The sequence below is a fragment of the Elephantulus edwardii genome, unplaced genomic scaffold (genome assembly GCF_000299155.1).
Source record: "Elephantulus edwardii isolate Elephantulus edwardi_28Jun2011 unplaced genomic scaffold, EleEdw1.0 scaffold00030, whole genome shotgun sequence".
Taxonomy (NCBI): domain Eukaryota; kingdom Metazoa; phylum Chordata; class Mammalia; order Macroscelidea; family Macroscelididae; genus Elephantulus; species Elephantulus edwardii.
The window spans coordinates 19,167,057-19,188,883 of record NW_006399780.1 but is presented as its reverse complement, the minus strand read 5'-3'; the positions used below and the strand labels follow the sequence as shown (position 1 = coordinate 19,188,883).

The window sequence follows — 21,827 nt, the reverse complement described above, 5'->3', positions numbered from 1 at the left end:
TCGTATACAGGATAGAGTCTTCTAGCTCCCTTGAGTGCTTGGCGTGTGCCATAGAGCATGAGATGGGATCTCTGTTATCTCAGCGTCATTACAAATGGAATAATTGGCCATAAAAATTATGCAGCCTGTTGGAAAAGAAATAATAACACATGCATGCATTCATTACAGATTCCTGAGATAGCTTCTCCAGGCTAAAATTTCATGTTTTCTCCGTATCCCAGTCGTTAACAATATTCCAGCCACACAGCTCTTTCCCTGTTCTTCCAGGTGTCCTAAAAGGTGAGTTTTTACAAAGATCCCACAAAAAAAAGAACTCGAGTCAGAATGGATTTAAAATATACCTTTTTCAGATATTTTGGCCTACTTAATCAATGTAACCTGGCCTAGAAGACCTTGAGAAATTGAAAGAAATATTTATTTCTTCTTTCAAAACAGAGCTATGGGCAAATGAGCCAATATCTGAGATAATTTTTGGAATAGAAAGGTGATAGATATTTCCTTAAATTTCCTCAGAGGTCATTCTATCCACCTATGCTGCTACCAGAATAAAATGAGAAGTAGAGAATGAAGAAGTCCATCTTGCCCACAGGAAGTTTTCAGCCTGGTGGATAAAACAGACATGCTTGACTGACCACAATACTAGAGCTGGTTCTTATAGTCCGATTCAAGAGCTCATACCAAACACAAGGAGTCAGTCTGGTAATGAAAGATGTGACCAGCCCTATGTCCCCCTCAGAGAAGAGAGAAGTATTATTTATTTGAAATCATTTAAATGATGGGACTCATCAACTCTGTTTTGATAGATTTGAGCTGCACTCCTTACCTTTGTCCTGACCACCAGCCTTCAGTGTACCACCACTTCCAACCATTCAATAACATGTAAGAAGGTCCAGTCCCTAGATAAGGGCATCAAGTTTGGTAGAGAGTCAGTGAAAAGGGGGAAGAGCTCAGTGAGATGACTAGATATAGTGGCTGCAATTGGAAGCGTTGCAGCGATTGTGCAGATGGTGCAGATCTGGGCAGTGTTTGGTTCTGATCTATTTGGGGTTGCTATGATTGGAACACCTAACAACAGCAACTCAATTCAAAGAACACCGCTTCAAAAGGCAAAAATACAAAGATGACAAGAGACATACATGAGGTCATTTGCTCTGAAGGCCTCAACTCTAAAAATCACCACTTTATAAATATCAAGAAATACATTGCTCCACTAATAGAGCAAAATCCAGATACTCAGGAGCCCAGGAAAAATGTGGAGCAGGCCCTGGGAAGCATCACTTATTTTCATTCTTTTTCCATTCACCATATTCACAGGTGACCTCTTCTTCCCCAAACTACTTTACACTCAAGTTACTTTATCATCCCTTCAATGTCCTAAAAAACCAGCCAGGCAAGTGTAATCTGGCATTTTGTTCTTGAGGCAACTAAAGAGAGATAGGCACTAGACTAAACAATTTCAAAATCCTACGTGAGAGCCTTTGCTTCGTTACATCAGAGTTCTCTTCTACTTGAAAGTGGGAGAGTAGGGGCTGTTGTTACCCACTCCCTTTGATTCTCTAAAGGAGAAGGAACAAGAAGAAAGAAAAAAAGAAGCACTTGGATATGGGCCAAGCCGACTCCAAGACTGGTTCCTAGCTTTCCCAGTGGCAGACTCAACTTCTTGGAGTGAGAGCAAGAATGAGAGAAGACAATTGCTATGTGAAGAACAGGTTTGACTCCCCCACCCTGTCTCCACTCTCTCTCTCCTTCCTCCCTCTCAGTCAGGTGAGGAAGAAGGAGAGACTCATACTAGCTCCTTAGCCATCCCCAGCTACAGTCAAGCCTCATACAAAATATGAATCAGCACCAGCTACAGAGACAGAAACCAGAGATTATTTTGAGGGCTGGAGGTCTGTTTTCTCTAGGACTTTGGTGACAAATGTCTTGGGGACAAGTGCTTGAAACAAACCACCAAGTGAATCTTGGGAAACGTTCCTGTTTTCCCTAACAGGGACCTAAAGAGACTGTTAGCGAGATTCTCATTAAGTAAGCCCCAGGTCTTCTCCCTCAACAACTCTAACTCCTATACTCGTTCAGCTTACAAGAGTCAGTTCCCAGATTTCTAGGTGATTTTGGTGCCATTGCCATGGAATCACATGGAGAAACCATGTACTCCAGAGCAGAACGTCTGCCTGGCATTTTCTTGGCTTTAATCCTTACAGAAGCTTATCACCAGGCCACTATTGTGACACTGAATAGGTTCGAGCCACCGACCAAATGTGAGTAACATTTTCCTCACCTAAGAAATTCTGGTTGTTGTTTGCTGCCAACTCAAGATTGATTCATAATTTACCCTCCAGCAGGTTTTCAGGGGCAGTTAATGGCAGAGGAGGCAATTGCCCATCCTTCTCCCACAGAGCAAATGGTGGATTCAAACCACATGCCATTGGGACTCCAGTGCAGCTTCTTATCATTAGGCCACCAGAGCTCCCTAGGAAAATTCTGGTTGAGGCTCATAAAACCAAAGGACACAAAATATTCTCTTCCCCGCCTCATAAACATCCACCGTTTGAATCTAGTCTAGAAGTGTTATTTAGATAGCTTTTACTTATGCACATATGCAATATAAATTATTTATCACCCCTCCTACAGCAGGGCTCCTCAAATTTTAATGTGCATGTGAATAACCTGGGGATCTTGTTAAAATGCATGTCCTTGTTCAATAGGCCTGGGTGGAGCCTGAGATTCTGCATATCTAACAATAACAAGCTCTGAAGTGATAGTAGGGGAGCTCTGGTGGCCTAGCCCATAGAGAATTACACTGCCAACCCAAAGGCCTCTCTGGCCCATCTAGTCCAGCTCTGAGAGGAGAAAGATGGCAGCCTTCTTCAATGTTATTTACAGCCTCAGGAACTTGTAGGGGATCAGCTATGAGTTAGTTTCAGAATGACAGCAATGAATTTAAGGGGTTTTTAGTTTGAAGTGATAGTAAGGAACTCTGGTAGCATTTAGAGAAGGGTCCTGAGTGCTGAGATTTAACAGAAAAAAAGAAATAGAACCTCTACGATAAGAATGATACTTCAAGAAGTGGAGACAAATCATAATGGAAGCAGAACCTATAGGAAGATGGTGCTAATATCTAAACAGGACTAAAATCGAAGGTTACTACAGGCCAAGCAGGTGCTGAACCTACTAAGGTAAAAAAAAAGATGCGCAATCTCTTTCCATGTGATTTACAGCTTCAAAAACCCAATGGGGGGGGTAGTTTTAAGAAACTAACCCAATTGATGGTCAGCTATGAGTTGGTTCTGACTTGATAGCAATAAATGAAAGTAAAAATAAAAATTCCAGAGTGGACTTGGGGGAAGGAATTGTATAACAACGAAAGAATTTTCCTTTTACTTTTCAAAGAGAAGAATGAACTGGAGGGGAGTTTGGGCAGGGAGAAAAGTGCAACAGTGAATGAATGGAAATCCAAAATCTCTGTAAACTTTCATTAAAATTGAAACAACAACAACACACCAAAAACCTTCCACTCTGTTTCACTCTTCTACCATTAGGTAGGTTGCTTGTGTTCTTAAGGATTTGAGAGAAAAAACACCATGTTACAGATCAGTTTCTGTTGTGATTTTGAGTTCAACTTGCTCATCTTGAGTCATTAGGAGCAGGTGTCTTGCATGCATCTCCTCACTCAGCAGCCTGCAGATGAAAGAAATGGGGGAAGGAAAGCTCTTAAGAGTCCACACTCAAGAGTCCTTGGGAACATACCAATGTTTTCTGTCTCCCCAAGGGCATTAGGGAGAAAAGGGATGAGCTGAACTAGTAGAAAATGAAAACTACTTGCCATCCAACAGAATTGGAAATACCTCAGGAGGCAAAAAAACTGGGCAGTGTCCACTGGAAGTGTTTGTCTAGTGTTAGAGACATAGAAGATACAGACAAAAAAGAGAATGTCTATGTTTGAGTTAGAGATAGAATACCTCTGCAATGTAAAGAAAAAAATTCCACTAGATTCAGGTTGTGATGAAATGTTGTTGCAGTCACTGAGTCAGCCCCGAGTCATAGCACCAACACCTATGACAGAAAGAAAGGTTGTCCGGTTTTACACCATCTTTATGATTGCTCATATACTCAAGTTCATTGCCGTAGCTGCTGTGAATTCTCAGTGTCTTCCAACCTACAAGGCTCATCTTCCAGTACTTTATCAGACAGTATTCTCTTATGATCCATAGGGTCACTGATTTTCAGAACATCATTTGTTGTTTCTTCCTGGTCTGTCTTAGTTTGAAAGGTCTTCTAAACTCTGTCCACAAGTGCAGTGTTTGAAATATCAGTGGCATAGCCTCCAGCATCATGGCAACCTTTAAGCCAACACAGTAAAACAAACTGACAGATGGGTGGTGGTGACATCTTGTTTTAAAATAAAGGTTGTGCCTCAAATAAGACACTGAGAGAATTCCTGACATGTGTATGATGGATTGAGAAGGAAGTTTAGGAAGCCCAAAAGCATTTGCTTTGATCAACCTAAAGACAGAGAGAGGGGGGGAAAAGAAATAAATTCTGGAAAGTCAGGCAGTCATCCTAAAACCCGTTATGCTAATCCATCAAATGGGGAAGCACCATAGTGATACCCCATTGCAACCCATCCATCAGGGTTAGCTCAGACAAGCAAAGATTCCAACGAGCTGGGAAAAGGCTGGCATCCCATCCCAGGATCCAGAAAAGTTCTCTACCCCTGAGCATCTCTAGTCCCTGCTCTCTGCCTCCACCCCTGTAGGTAATGGGGTGAATCCAGCCAGCCACTCTTAAGTCATTAATAGGAGCAGGGCTTGATGCTATTTTCTGACTCAGGGCAGCCTAGTCAGACTCTAAATTCACTTGGAAATCCATTATCTAGGATCAAGCATCACTACTGCTCTCCCATGTAATCCTCAGACTCCACCTAATGTCATCCTGACAGTTCTCATGCTCATTGATGTGCAAAGAAATTACATTGTGATTGAGGTGGATTTTTCATCTTGCCTGTGTTATCATGTGTAGGTAGTTAAATCCTCCTTTTAGAGATCTATCCTAACATCTATAAATGCAATTATTGAGTAAACTTTTCAAGTTTTTTTCAAGGAAACTTTTTAAAAGGGGCATGGATCTCACTGGCTGTAAAGATAAAAAAATTTCCTCCTACAACTAATGAGTCAATAGAAAAGTGACTAAAAGTTGATGCAACTCAGAATTATTTAAAAGTGTCCTCTGAGCTGTTCCAATTAGAAAAATATAAAAAGATCTCCTCCATTACTACTGAGAAGAAATTATTACCTAACATTGATAGAGTTTTCAGAGGAGTTAACACTCATTATTTCAACCCATCTTTACAAAGATCCCAAAATATAAGGATAATGTTTGTTGTTGTTTTTGGGTGCCATTAAGTCAATTAAGACTCATAGCAATGCTATGAACAACAAATTGGAACCTTTCCTACCCTGTACCATCTTCACTATCTCTAATATGCTTGAGCCCATTATTAAAGTCATTCTGTCAATCAATGTTGTTAAGTGTCGTCTTCTCTTTCTCTGACTCTTCACCGTTCCCAAAAGGATGGGTTATTTTCCCCAGTGGTGAAGATTTTTATCTTCTTGATATGGAGATACAATCCACATTGACATCTGTAGTCTTTATTTTCTGTGGTAAATTCTTCAAGTCTTCTTCGCATTCTGCAAAAGTTGTGTAATCTAAATAAGGAGAATAGATATTATTATGCTCATTTAAAATATATACTTACATATCTTAGTTATATAGTGCTGCTATAACAGGAATACCAAAAATTTATGACCTTAACAAACATAAATTTATTCTTTTTCAATTTAGGAGGCTAAAATTCAACTTCAGGAAATCAAGTCTAGAAGAAGGCTTTCTCTGTTGGCTCTAGGGATGATCCTTTCAGCATCTCTGGGAGAAGTTCATGTGTTTTGATGTCGATCTTCCTCTTGTTCTAGGATGTTTTCAGGGCAGGGATCCTGGGTCCAAAGGATGTAATCCTCTCCCAGTTCTTCATTTTTGGTGGTACTAAGGTCTATCATCCTCTGTTCACCTCTATCCCTCTTTACCTCCTGGAAGATAACAGATGACACAGGCCATGATCCCCAGGGAAAACTCCCTTTACATCAGAGTTTTGACTCAAAGAAGGGCATTGTATCCCACTCTAATTCCCTTACAACTGATTGGCTAGTCACATTGGATCATATCATAATGGATAATTCCACCATTACATAACTTCCACATTACATCATTACATAACTGCCAAATCACAGGGAATCACAGTCCATCCAAACTGGCACATATCTGGGACAAAACAATTCAGTCCATGGTGGATGTAAGTTAGAAAACAGAAGCCCATCAAGGACCTAGGACTAAAACCAAGGACTATAAACTTCATTAGAGAAAAGCTTGGAAGAACTCCAGAAGCCCTAATCCACAATATGAACAGTCTTCCAAGCATCCTGAAAAACCTACAATCAAGAGAGGATAAAATAGATGAATGGGACCTTCTAAGAATCAAATCCCTATGCACATCAGAAAACTTCTCCAACAGGGTAAAAACTAAAGAAATTACATGTCTGATAAGGGACTTATATCTAGAATTTATAGAATACTGGAGCACCACAACAAGATAAAGGTAAACAACCCAATCGCAAAATGGGCGCGAGATATGAACAGACACTTCACCAAAGATATTCAAATGGCCAACAAACACACGAAGAAATGTTCAAAATCCCTAGCTCTAAAAGAGATACAAATCAAAACAACTATGAGGTATCATCTCACCCCAGTAACAATAGCAAAATTCAACATAGCAGCAAACAACAAATATTGGCAAGGTTGTGGAGAAACGGGAACCCTTATTCACTGTTGGTGGGAGTGTAAAATGGAGCAATCACTATGGAAGGCAGTACGGCACTTTCTCAAAAAGTTGCAAATAGAAATACCATTTGAACCAGCAATTCCACAAATCGGAATATACCCTAAAGAAACCATAACCACCACCCAAGCATATATACGCACACCCATGTTTATTGTGGCTTTGTTCACATTAGCAAAGAGTTAGAAACAACCCAAGTGCCCAAAAACAAACAAATGGATAGAGAAGCTGTGGTATATTCACACAATGGAATATTATGAAGCACCGAAAAACAAGGAACTCATGAAATATTATACAAAATGGGTGACCCTGGAGGACACGCTGAGTGACATATCTCAGTCACAAAAGGACAAATACTGCATAATGCCACTGTTATAAAACAGGACAGACATCAGGGTTGAGGGGAAACTAAGAAAAGAAAGGATAAATAATGTACAATGAATTGAAACAGATGAGGGAAAGAACTGCTTAAAAGGAATATGTGATTAGGTATTATTTGCATGACAACAGTCCAGAATAAGAGCTGCATAGTAATGTGGACTGGTGTGGGAGTGGGTAATTGTACAACAATAAACTATTTTTTTTCCAAAGAGAAAAGCGAACTGTGGGGCTGGGCAGGGAGGAAAATGAGCAACAATGAATGAATGGAAATCCAAGTTCTCTATAAATTTTCATTAAAATCTCAATAAAATTTAAAAAAAGAAAACAGAAGCCCAGGACGTGGTCTTAAGTGCAAGAGTAATGACTGCTAGACAATGAAAAGAACTTGCCACCTTTAGAAATTGTGAAACATTGGGATTCATTATTAAAGGAATATGAGTCAATCCAACTTGTCAGAGCTATAAGAAGACTTTCGAAAAAGAGACCAAAAAGCTTCTTTCCTTACCACAGTGTATTAAAGTTGCTTAGTCCTATGTTTCCTTTACCAGACTCAATTTCCTTGAAAAATTGAGAGGCTGTGGTTGTTCACTGATGCAACCCATAACCAAACATTTAATAAAAATTCAATGTCTACCAAGTCATAGTTGACCCTCCATTGGGTTTCTGAGGTAAATTGTGCAGAAGAAGATTTCCCATCCTACACTCATGGACCCACTGGTGGATTCAAACTGCCAAGGAGGTGTGGCTCTGGGATTACTAGCACAACTTCCTATAGACAAGGCAGGCCACCAGGGCTCCCTAAAACTAAACAGAGAGCCTAGAATTGAATAAATGCCCACTAAGTGTTTAATGAATGAAGGAGAAAGGGAAGAAGAAAGGAAAGACTGAGGGAAATTGTAGGGAGAAGCTGAGAGGAAATAGAAAAAGGAAAAAAGAGCTAAGGAAATATGGCAAAAGGCACAAGAGCAGTGATATGTAAGAGGAGGATAAAGTAGGCATTGGAGTAACACAGAAACAATAGAATCAGGAGCTACCAGGACACTAGGGAGCTCAGGTGGCATGGTCTGTAGAAAGTGACACTGCTAACCCAAAGGTTGTGCCCCTCCTGTGGTTCAACTCCAACAGTTCCTCAGAAGAAAGACAAGCAGTCTCCTCGTGTCATGTTTTACAGACTTGGACATCTGATGGAGATTTCCTGTGAGTCGGAAAAGACACAATCTTAGTGAATTGGAGGAGTTTTTCAGGACACCATGGAACCAGAATGGAAGCAGTGTCACAAGGGAAAAGAAGGATGTAGAGACATTTCTGTACAAGAGCCACTAGCAGTTGGTACCTCTGACTGGAGGAGGTAGGGGATTATTTTCTCAGTGATCCCATAAATTGGGGACAATGTTATGTACTAAGAATAAGGTGGCCAAGGGAGAAAGAAAAAAAAGAAATTATCACAGACAGACAAGCAGGAGACAGATATTTACACAGCAAATATCCCATAGCAAATCTCCTAGGATAGAGGAGCCAGCTTTGGCAGCTCCTTTATTCTGAAGTCACTAGACAAGTCAGGCAGGTGGAAGGAATTTGGGGAGCACATAGAAGCTACTGTGCATAAGACATGATCTCATTCTTCTGGGCATCTGGGCACCCACCTCAACTCACAGTCGATTACAAAGAGGGTATGGCTGGGGCAAAAGTCAGGGTACTCTAGAACAGGAAGCAAGCTGGAATCCTTTATGTGCTATGTGTCTTTTGGTGAGTCATTCATTTTGCTCTCACAGGAAAAGTGGATAGAATTGTACAGCCAGTATTGACAATGCACAAGTCTCACAAATGACACCTGGGCCACAGCAAAAACAACTTCTTTGCTGGGTTCTCTTACCCATCCATCAGCATCAACTTCTTCTCTGATTTAATCCCCTGTGCCTAACAGCAAGAAGACTGTGTTGAGAATTTCTGAAGAGATTTGGTGACATAAGAAATAAGCTCTTCTGATGGCCAGTAGGTAAGGAGTTGCACTGCCAATGCAAAGACAAGCAGTTCAAATCCACCAGCTGTTCCAAGGGAGAAAATAGGCACTCTCGTCTCATATGATTTACAGACTCTGAAAACCCTCTAGAGAGTTAACTGTGAGTAATTTCTGGATCAAGGGTTCTCTCTCTCTCTCTCTCTCTCTCTCTCTCTCTCTCTCTCTCTCTCACACACACACACACACACACACACACACACACACACACACACACACATAGCTGCTGCAAGGAAAATTTAAGGACCACAAGTACCCAAAATTACATTCTGGGTTTAGATAAAAGGCAGCCCGTTTATCTATCTATACGTAGAGCAAGATGATGATGCTACTTAAGGCATTGCCTGAAACCCCAAAGTGCCCCAAGAATAGTTAATTTTGTGGCTTCTTTCTGAGCGTGAACTTCTTGAATGTACCTAAGTGATATCAAAAAAGATAATTAGTCTTGGAACCTAGAAACTATTCCCCAGAGTCCTTTACCATCACCAATTCCCAGCCCTCTTCCCTAGATCTGGGTTCTTTTTGATAAGATGGAAAAATAGCTGTTTCCCTTACAGCTAGAAATCAAAAGACTATAAAAGATCTCAGCTGTCACCATGGAAACAGGTAGTCTCTCTTCCTACCCCTCACCCACAACAACTCTTTCCATTCCATGATCTTCTTTGTGGCCAATCCACTCATTTATTTAAAACAAAGAACAGAGAGAGGTAGTTTACGAAAAGAACATTGCCCTGTGCTTTCTAACTGCTCACCTAGGCTGAGGGTCCCTTCCAGATCATCACACCTCTTCTATGCAGAGTTCTTCCTAAATCCCACCTCCAGTCTCACCATCACTCTGGTCCTGCCTCCCTTTTTCTCCATAGTAATCCTTATCTAGAACTTCTGTTCGAGTGGTACCCCAAATACAGGGCCTTTATCTTCACAAAGCCTCAATTCAGAACCTCTCTCCCTCTAGAGTATAGGTATATACTGTCAAATAGGAACCAACTCATAGCTGATCCTCCAGTGGGTTTTCAGAGGCAGCAAATTGAATGGGACAAGATTTTTCATCTTTCTTTCATGGAGCAGCTGGTAGTTTCTAACCAAGTACCTTTGGGTTGGCAGTGCAACTTCTTACCACTAAACCACCAGCGTTCCCTCATAGTCTATGTGTCTTAATTTCCACCCAGACCTACTTTTCACACTTTCATGTGAAAAGTTACAGATCCACTATTTTCATGTTCTAACAGCCTCCCACTTCCACTCAGTTACCCTCCATTCTTTTTTTTCTTATTGTGTACTATCTAATCTGATCTGACTGGTACAGGAAGAGATTGCCCCTCCTTCACCAGCAGAGCATCTGGTGGATTCGAACTGCATACCCTCAATTCTTAAAGGTATCCAATTTAGGGTACTCACTATCTATCGTTCCTCCATAATCTCAGATAGCCTTTGGCAATAAGACATCTTATAAAATATCAGTATTTCCCGTCACTCCATCTTCCTTCCTTCATTCTTAACTCCAAATTGGATGTTTGAATACTTGGACCCCATTGAGAGACAAAAGAAATCTCTCTCAATGTTCCTTTCTCCTAACCTTGGTCTTGCCCTGGCCCCCAATGGGGGCTGTGAGACTTAATTAGCCTATCCAGATTACTCTGAGATCCTTGAGAGAGGCTCCAAAGACTCTTCTGAGCTAGGAGAAATTTTATCAGTATCTTTTATGGCTTTGTTTGTTCTTCAATTTCTCCAGCTCAGACTCTTTATCCGAGTCTCTTCAGTCATAAAACAACCTCAAAAGAACAAACTAAAACTGAACTAGCTAGAGCCATCTGGTGACTTCCTCTCACCGTACATCACGATTGGGGTGGGATACGTGGTCTCCTCCTCACCTCCACCCCAACTCACCAAGCACTCATTGCCAAAAATGGTATTCCATGGCCCTCCCACTCCCATCTGGGAAAATGGAAGCAGAAGATGACTCAGGGGGGGCAGGGAGGATCAAGGCTTGGTCAGAGCTTTGAGATCTCTGGATAAAAAGGAAAAGGGGTGGGGAGTTGTGAAAAAGTCAGGTGAAGCGTCTGGGGCTCAGAGCAAATCACTGTCCACCCCACCCACCCACTTCCCAGACTTAGGTTCTTAATCTTTCATAAAAGGGTGAAAACAAGTATACATCAAAGCATTAGCACTTTAAGCTAGCCTGAGCAGAATTACCCAAGCATTTACCTTTTTTAGGGAGTTTTAAATTGAGAAAACAAACACATCTATATCTGTGACAGTCTCTGTCTTTTCCAGCCAGAGTTTAAAATTTTCCATGAGAATGGAATAAGGTGCTAGTTAAGATCTTGACTTCAGTGGATAAGACTTACAAAAGTCCAAGTATAAAATCTCTTAATGCTTCTAGAAAGTTATTTAACCTTGCTTCTTATGAAAAAATACAAGAGCTGATAACAACACTAGAAGAGATTATAAGTAGTCTTAACTACTCATTTATTCTCTTTCACAGAGGTATCTTCAGCTGCCTCCTTTTGACTCCCAGTACTTTTTTGTTCAATCATCTCCTCTATTTCTATAGCTTCAATTCTAACTTTTGAGTGAGTCCTGTCTCTGTCTTTCCATCATTAAACACATTCTCGCTAATCTTCTATTTCTAATACATAACAAACTTTCCTGGTAAGAGTTCTTCCAGTACTTCAGATCAAGCTAATATTTTTTTTAAAAAAAGTAGTTAATGTTTCCTCCAAAACCAGCTTCCTCTTCATCGTGGACTCTCTATTTTCTGCCCTTTTTACATCTTATCCATCTCACTACTACTAGCCCATCAAAGTCCATTAGTGATCAAGTTCTGTTCATGATACCTTCTTTATTTTGTACTTCCATCCTTGCATCCCTATCCTTATTGCCACCATCCTAATTTAGACTTTTAGCATCTCTTATCTAAACTTGTTTCTTTCCATCTTAACTAAACTCCCTCTCATCTACAAGTTATCTGCTCACCATTTAAAAAATAATCTCATTTAAATGTTTTCTTTGTGGTACTTCATTCCCTCTGTTTATAGAACAGAGCTTACAGTTCTGTCATCTCTCAATGTTCCTCTGTCAACTCTTTCTGCTGTATAAATGAATTGGGTATTCACTCATTCAGTGTATATGCATTGAAGATCTATCAAATACATATTGACATTCTGAAAAACTGTCATCCTTGACCTTAAGAAGCTCATAGGAAGATGCCCAATGTTCTTAAAACATGTCTTTTTTTCCTCCTATCTCTTTGATCTTGTGCAATACAATCCATGCAAAATATCTGCATCTCTATCTTGTCTTAAAAGTATTCTTAAAGTCCAACTACTTTCATGAAGTCTTCCCTATCCATCTCATCATCATTTTCCCTCCTTTCCCAGAATTACAATAGTTCTTACTTTTCAGTATCACTCATTGGGCATTGTCTTATTACACTATTCCTAGCTTTTATACCTCATATATTTAGCTCCCCAAATACCTGTAACTACCTAGAGCATAGGAACTCTGTCTTATTCTTTTCATCACCTACACCATTAAGCACAGTGACTTACACATGATTGTGCACATGGACAAAGCCACTATGTTAGCTAGTTGAAGAAGCAAATATCTGAAATGAAAATATAGCATTATTGAATCAGTGAGATACTATCTCACCCCAGTGACAGTGGCAGTGTTTAACAAGACAGCAAGCCATAAGTATTGGAGAGGATACAGAGAAATAGAAACTCACATACAGTAGGTGGGATTGTAAAATGATACAACTACTCTGGAAGGCAGTTTGGCATTTCCTCAAAAAGATGAACATGGAAATTCCACAGGACCCAGCTATTCCACTGCCAGGAGTATACCCTGAAAAAATTAGAACTGAGACCCAAACAGAGATTTGTACATCAATGTTTATATCAGCGTTATTCACCATTGCAAGAACTTGGAAACAGCCCAAATGTCCCACCACAATCTAATGTATTGGGAAATTATGGTACATTCACATGATGGAACACTACACAGCACTCAGGAGCAAGATTAAAAAAATACTACATAACTTGGGAGGGATTGGAGAGCAATATACGGAGTGAACTTACTCGGTCTCATAAGGACAAATGCTGCATAAGACCATTACTATAGAAATATAAAGATAACTAGTAAATGTGTATTATGATCCCAGAGCGGGAAGGGGGAACAGAGGGGTGAGGATGGGTGTGGGGGAAATCATAAGGTAACACAATGTGGTGGGTGGAGGGAGGGGCAGTAAAGGAAATAAGAAAGATCCAGCAGGGATCTGGAAAGACAGGGTAATGGTGGCCATAGTTCAATGGTGATTAATTTTATAAAACATAGTGAGTGGAATGATTGTATAAAACACAATATGAATAAAGGATAGTGTAAAAAATAAAGTGTACGAGCTTTATAAGCAAACCAACAAAAAATAAAACTTGTATTAAAATATAACATCATATCATGCCAGAATAAAAGTTCTAAAGTCAGGAAAAGTGAGTTGCCCTCTGGCTCCCACAGTTGTTAGGTGAGACCTTAAAATTCTGAGCCTGGTTTACAGGTTTTTATGGTGATTTAAGTTAATGAAAAAGCATATGGAAAGAATAGACCATTGGCTAGCACATAATAAGTGCTCAATAAATATTCATTTTCTTCATTTCAGTTTGGTTTTGTCGAAAAAAGTATATTCAATAGGATAATCTCCTTGAGAGAAATGTCTAGCTTCAGCTAGTTTGTACAGAATCTGATGACTGGAATGGAGGAAGAAGCAGTAACCCGTACAATCACAGCTGGCTTTCTCTCCCTCTTTGTTCTTCAAAATATTATCACTTAGCTCTCTTTTTATTACTACATTTGTTATATTCCAACTTCCTTCTCTAGAAAGCTTCCCATTCTCTACTGTCTCCCATGGTCACCCAGACAATATCCATTCCAGAACCCTAAATCTGGAGGGTTTACTTTTGCCATCCTCCTTACTCAATATCATCTTAATAATCTTTTCTGGTGTGCTTAAACTTTCTGGGCCATTAGAGTTTGGGATCTCAACAGCCCTCCAATGGCTCTATTCTCCTTCTCAACATTAACCTTCACCACTCAAGCACCTCACAAATATAATAAAAATTATTAAGAACTATGAACTGAGAATAAAGTGGCCAAAGGAATGTAAGGAGTAAGTTTATCTCACATCACCCCATTCTATGTGAAATAAACCCTGAGTCATTAAACCTGGAAGAAAGAGAAGCAATTAAAGATTCTTTCCATTTTTCTTTAAATCCAGGGTCTTAATAACATACAAATAAAGCCCAAAATGTTAAAACTAAGGAATCCTGGTCCAATGGTATTGTTCTCTCCACTCATGAGGAACAGAAGCAGTAGCAATTTTCCACCAGTGCTGAGCGAGCTCCAGTAAGGGAGAAGGGGGGAAAGGGAGATATGAGTCAGCAGGAGCTGAAAACAGAGGGTTTTGTTCAAGAGGAAGAAATCTGTGATGCAAGCTCTAGGGAAACAATGCGTTCCCTGTATCTTCACCTCTTCCTCTACCCTTCAGGCCTCTACTTCTCTTCCTCTCCCCACACCCCAGCCAGGTCACTGACCAGGTCTCTGGTCAGAATCAAGACAACAGATAAAACTCTCTAAGAGCCTTGTTTCCCATCTAGCTATTCTTCATCCCACAATATTAAACACAATCTTGACCTTAACCAAGCTTCATTCTGTAATTCCACAACACTGACTCTGCTTGAAGCAAAGTAAACAGGCTTCTACTTCTTCCTTCTCTCTATCTATTATCATGCTGGCTTGGTGGTAAGGAATGGAGCTGCTGCTGATGCAAAGATACATTATTTGAATCCACCAGTTGCTCTGCAGAAGAAAGACAGGCAAACGCCTCCCATGCAATTGACTGCCTCTGAAAACCTGCTGGAGGGTCAGCTAGGGGTCAGTTCCAACTTCAGAGTACACAACAACAACAACAGCAACTTATCATCAAGTCTTCACACATGGCTGTCTGGTGCATCCTTCTTTTATTCTCTTTGATCTAGTTTAACTCCTCCTTTCCTTCAGGTCATACTCAATTTTTTTCTCTTTTAGGAAAATTTCCCTAAATAAGCCAAATTTTCAGTTTCTTTTTTTATAGTAAGTGCTCTTACCTTATCTGGTAACCTAAAGGTAAGAAGTGGCGCTGCCAATCTAAAGGTGTGTGGTTCAGACTGACCAGCTGTTCTGCAGGAGAAAAATAGGCAAACCTCCTGGGTGATTTACAACCTCTGAAAATCCAGAAGAGGGGCAGTTATGGGTTCTGACTCAATGGAACATAACAAAAACAATCTGGTACCTAATTTATATTATTCCTTTGTATTTATTTCTCAGTCTCTGGTTGTGTAGCCTGACTCCTTTTTAAACTCCAAGTTCCTCCTTCCTGTCAATAATTTTTTAGTGTTTTATGCTCAGAACAAAGCAAGAAATGAGTCTAAAAGTTATAAAAATGGAGGGGACATATTACTGCAGGTTTCAAATGGATCTTGGAAAGAAAAAAAATTTTTTTAAAAATGGAGTAGACAACCTGGTGTAGGAGGTAGTGGTCAGTGATTGGTAGAAGATCTTGAAGGTGGAAATGTGGGATGTAAATTTGATATAAGAGGCAATAGGACATGAGGGTACAATCATTAAGTTTTTAGTCATTTTCTATCTCCACATATGAGCTGGATTTTAACCAAAGAAAAATTACAGAGATAGGATTCTTGCACTTTAAGGTCTCATAATATAGTCACAAAGATACAGATAAATGAAAAAGAAATTAATCAAAATAGAATAAAATTCAGGAGACTGTAGCTGATATATTTAGAAATGAGAAGTCCGTGTAATTGAGGGCAAAGGTCAAGATGAGACTAAAGGGTAGGGTTTGAAAATGGAGTGAGGAAAGGGCAAGGGTGGAGATAGGGAAGTTCCAAATCTACTTACAAGGATATCTAGCTTTTAGCTCTTCTCTAAATGTCAAGAAGGGCCAGTTTCTCGGAAAAAGTTGCCTTGCTAGGAAAGGTGGAGAGTCAGAGAGGAAGTCCCTCAACAAATGGATTGACACAGTGTCTCTAACAATGGACTCCGTTACAACGCAATGATGATGGTACAGGGCAGGGCAGGGTTCAGATCTGTTGTTCACAGGGTTGCTTTGCGTCATAGTCAACTTGATGACACCTGACAACACCATCAATCCCGGAAGGCATCCATGAAATGAATGAACTTCTAAATGCTTTAAATGATAGGAGAGATAGTTTACAAAGGAGTATATCCCTTCTCTGAGAGAAAATAAAAAGGAGATCACAGCAAATAAAACTTCAGTCTGAGCCCGGTAAGGAGAAGCATTCGGCTCCAATCTCAATCCTTCACCACTTAGAGAGAGGCTGCCAAGAACAGATCATTGTTCCAAAGAGGCCTGGTCGAGATTGAACAAATTCCACCCCTAGGATCCCTTCTGCCCTCTGCTGGAGGACAGGTCTTAAAGCCACAGAATAAATACCCGCATCAGTACCCTTACAATTGTGACATATTTTACAATTTTCAGAGTACTTTCATGTCTCTGCTCTCATTTGAGTCCTCTTATTGTTGTTGTGATGTGCCGTCGAGTCGCTTGTGACTCACAGCGACCCTATGTACAACAGCCCTAAACTCTGCTCTGTCCTGTGCCAATCGCACTGTCTCTGACACACCCATCCCAATTACCCCAGTCACTGAATCAATCCACCTCATAGAGGGTCTTCCCCTCCTGCGCTGTCCCTCCACCTTCCCAAGCATGATGTCCTTCTCCAAGGAACGGTCCCTCCTTACAACATGTCCAAAGTATGTCAGACGAAGCCCCGGAATCCCTGACCCCAAGGAGCCGCCCGGTTTAACTCTTTCCAGGATAATTCTGTTTGTTTTCCTAGCAGTCCATGGTACCCTCAGTACTCTTCTCCAGCACCACAGCTTAAAGGTGTCAATTCTCCTTCCATCCTCCTTAGTCATTGTCCAATTCTCTGATGCATAACAAGTGTCTGCAAAGGCCATGGCCTGTGTTAGCACACCCTAGTCTCCAGAGACACCATTGCTCTTCCGAACTTTGGAAAGGTCCCTAACATCAGACTTTCCCATCACAATACATCTTTTAATTTCCTGGCTACTGGTGCCAAGAGTGTTGACTCTACTTCCCACTAAATTTCTATTCCATACTTAAACTGGTGGCCTAGTGACAAGAAGTTGAACTGCATTCCAAAGGTCCAGGGTTCAGCTTTCTATGAAGATGGTGCCCTAAGAAGGAAGCCCCTGCCCCTCCCAAAACTGAAGCCAAAGCAAAGGCATTAAAGGCCAAGAAGGCAGTCCTGAAGGGCATCCACAGCCAAAAAAAAAAAGAAGAAGATCCGCACGTCACCCACGTTCCGGCGGCCTAAGACGCTGAGACTCTGAAGGCAGCCCAAATACCCCCGGAAGAACACCCCCAGGAGAAACAAGCTTGACCACTATGCCATCATCAAATTTCCCCTGACCACTGAGTCAGCTATGAAGAAGATAGAAGATAACAACACACTTGTGTTCGTTGCGGATGTCAAGGCCAACAAGCACCAAATTAAACAAGCTGTAAAGAAGCTCTATGACATTGATGTGGCTAAGGTCAACACTTTGAGTAGGCCTGATGGAGAGAAGAAGGCCTATGTTCAACTTGCTCCTGATTATGATGCTTTGGATGTTGCCAACAAAATTGGGATAATCTAAACTGAGTCCAGTGGGCTAATTCTAAACATAAATTTTTCTCACAAAAAAAAAAAGGTCCAGGGTTCAAGGCCACCAGCTGCTCCTGGGGAGAAGAATGGGCAATCTCCTCCCATGGTATTAACTGCCCCTGAAAATCTGCCAGAAGGTCAGCTATGGGTCAGTTCCGACTCTGTGGTACACAACAAAAACAATTTAAACCCTGTATCACAAATAGTCCTAGAACCTATTTCAACATGTCTGGTACAAAAAACTGGTGCTCAGTGAACACTAAGGAATGAAGAGATGATTGCTATCAGAAAAGACTTCCTGATTTATGTAGATATGAACACTAAGAGTCAAAACCATTAATAATCACAAAATTGTTCTAAAACCTCTCAGGCTAACAAGGACTTCTAAAATGTTTTTTCTTCATTCCCAGTGTCTAAGAAAGTAAATAATACTTGTTACATCTCTATCAAGCATCACTGTTAGATGATTGCCTAGTCATTATCTTTCTTAACCAAGCCATACTCCAACCCAGTCTTCCAAAAAGCACTGTTCTTACTTTGTTGTTTAATGTCCTCCAGAAAGGATTATTTAACACATTTTAGTTGTGCTTTCAAGCTTCCACCTTCATAGTGCACTGAATAGGGCTAACCAAAAGGTCAGTGGTTCAAATCCATCAGCTGGCCCCAGAAGAAAGGTAAGGCACTCTGCTTCCATAAAAATTTACAGCCATGGAGACCATAAGGAGCAGTTCTACTTTGTCCTTCAGGACCAGAGGATTATCATTATGATTAAGAATTGACTCAAGAGTAATATGTTTGGCCTTCTTTGGATTTTGTGGGTTGTTGGGGGTTTTTTTTATTAAGTGCATTACTTTATTGCACCTTTTTAATCATGCTTGTGTTTTAATCTTTGCTTCTTTCTTATAATCCCAGCCTTATCATTCTCCCTTTTCTAACCTTAGTACTCCTCACCTACTCCATATACACCTTATTTTCTTTTCCTCTGGGTTTCTTGCTTTTCTTTTCCACCTCAAGGCAAATAACCTTCCTTAAACCAGTAAAAGGAAGATGGAAGGAAAGAGGATGCTGGGCTAAGGCAGAGGCCTTGAGCCCAGAGAGACTAACGAGGGAGGGAGGAGAGAACCACCCGCCCTCCATCAAGGTGGCTTTGCCTGCAGTTTTTATTATGCATCGATTTTCTTATCCATCTTCTTTAGAGCCTCTTAGATCTTCAGGCTGCGGCTGTTTCTCCAAATTGTCATTCGCTCCAAGCTCTCTAGCTCCTTGCAGCAGCTAAGGGAGGGAAATAGAAGGAGAAGGGGGGCAAAGGGAGAAAGCAGCCAAGAGAGGTGAATGGGGGTTGCTAAGTAACCGTTGCCAAGGAGCCAGTACCAAGGAGCATCCCAAGCTGCCTGCTTATTCCAACCTGCCCCCCTTCCACATCCTCCTCTCACTTAAGTTTTCTCAGGTCTATAAAGCAGCTTGATTTTGTCACCTTCACCAGATGCAGAGTTTTTTCTTCAGTTCTTCAGGTAGAGGGCTGAAAATTTCAGTGCCTGAGAATCACACATTTCTAGACCTGGCCTAATCATTATGGACTTCTGTCTTTTAGATGGCACTGTTAAAAATTAATTTTTAAAATATAGTTTAATTGACAAAAAGAAGGCTCCTAACTACACAGGCAGAGTATTTTAGTTGGGAGCAAGGACCTGGGGGGCAGGCAGAGACCCAGATATTGTCTACCACTATAAAAGGCTCTAAATCTCCTCAGGGAAGTTCTGTTGTTTGATATGGAAATGTTGGGAATTCACAGACCACAAGAAATCTCCTGTTCCTATACTGGGATCAATTACAAGCCAAACTGACATTTTCCAAGTCTTTAAAATTTTGCTTATTTACTAGTTAGGATTGTCCCACTCAATTGACGCACATATTCCAGAAAGTACTTGGTGGTGGTGGTGGTGGTGGTGGTTGTTATGTGCCGTCAAGTCACCTGTGATCCATAGTGACCCTATGTACAGGAGCTCTGAACCAGGCCCTATTCTGAGTCAGTCTCACTAATTTTGACACGTCAATCCCCATTGCCCCAGATACTGCATCAATCCATCTCATCCCCGGTCTTCCTCTCCTCCATCCTTCTGAGCATGATGTCTTTCTCCAACTGCCGGCCTCTCTTGGCCACATGCCCAAAATATGTAAGACAGAACTTCAAAATCCTAGCCTTCAACTTGTGTTGATTCCATTTGACTCAAATAAATATTAGCAGTTCCTGTCCCTTCAAGGTGGTGGTGGTGGTGGTGGTTTACCATCAAGTGACTCATGGCTGACCTTCCTGCAGGTTTTCAGAGGCAGTAAATCATATAGGACCTGATTGTCCATCTTTCTCCCTCAGAGCAGCTAGTGGGTTCAAACCACATTCCTGTGGGTTGACAGCACAATTCCTTACTACTGGGCCACCAGAAGGGAGCTGTGATGGTCTAGTCGTAAAGAGATGTGCTGCAATTCTGAAGATACATAGACTCCACCAGCTGATTCATGAGAGAAGAATGGGCCATCTCCTCCCGTGGATTTACTGCCTCTGAAAACCAGCTGGAGGGTCTTCTATGAGTCGATTCCAGCTTGATGGCACACAACAACAACAACAGGACACCAGAGCTCCCTTTAGAGGTGGTAAGGAGACCATATTACAGCAAGTCTTGTGGGGTGAAGACAGTGCCACCGAGGAAAAGCACAGCTAAAATTCAGACTGCCAAACATAATCCAGAATCATTCTTCTGCCAGTAATCCTAGATAATTTGAGTCACCAACTTCTGGAGGCTAGTTTAGAAGTTAGGTAATGGTCACAGATTACCCTGAACTCTCACAAGTAAATTGATTAAACATCCCTAAATTGATTAAGCACACTTTTATTTCCACTCAGTCTACACCACCACCATAACCAGTTTAGTTGCATTGTGTCATTTTTTACTTCTTTTTTTTTTCATTTTTTATTTCTAATGATCCCATTGGATCTGCAGTTAGGGACCTCTCCAAATTATTGAGGAGCAATGATGTCAGTTTGAGGACTAAAGTGTGTCTAATTCAGGCAATGATCTTTGTGATTACTTGCTATGCATCTGGGAGCTGGACAATGAATAAGGATGACAAAAAAGAATTGACATCTTTGAACTGTGGTGTTAGAGAAAAGCACTGAACATTCCATGGACAGCCAAGAGAATGAACAGATATGCCTTGGAGAGAGTGCAGTTGGAGTGCTCTTTGGAGGCAGCAGTGATGAGGCTTCACCTCACATACTTTGGGTTGCTGGGAGGGGCTATTTCCTGGAGAAAGAGATGCTGCTTGGACGGGTGGGGGATTGGTGAAGGAGAAGAAGACCCTCAAACAGGTGGATTGACACTGAAACTGCTGCAATGGGCTCTTGTGTGTGAGGATGGTGTAGGATAGAACAGGGTTCAGATCTTTTGTTCACAGGGTCACTATGAGTCATACTCTACTTGATGGCGCCTAACAACAACAACAATGGTGATCCAATAGGGAGTACAGGTGGCCTACTGGCAGGCAGCTGCACTGCAATCCCAAAGGCACGCGGTTTAAGACCAACAGCTGCTCCATGGAAGAAGGATGGACAATCTCCTCTCGTGTGATTAATCGTCTCTGAAAAGCCACAGAAGCCTCAGCTACGCGTCAATTCTGACTTGATGGTGCACAACAACAAACAACAAGAATCCCATGTATTGTAGAGCAGAATGGCCCCACAGGCGTTTCAAGGCTGTGACTTTTCGGAAGCAGCAGATTGCCAGCTCACTCCCCCCCC

General features: G+C 41.1%; 1 pseudogene; it reads left to right on the top strand.

The window, feature by feature from the left end:
• The first annotated feature begins 2,146 nt into the window (after positions 1–2,146).
• Positions 2,147–21,827, top strand: part of LOC102851364 — a 22,105-nt pseudogene continuing 2,424 nt past the window's right edge.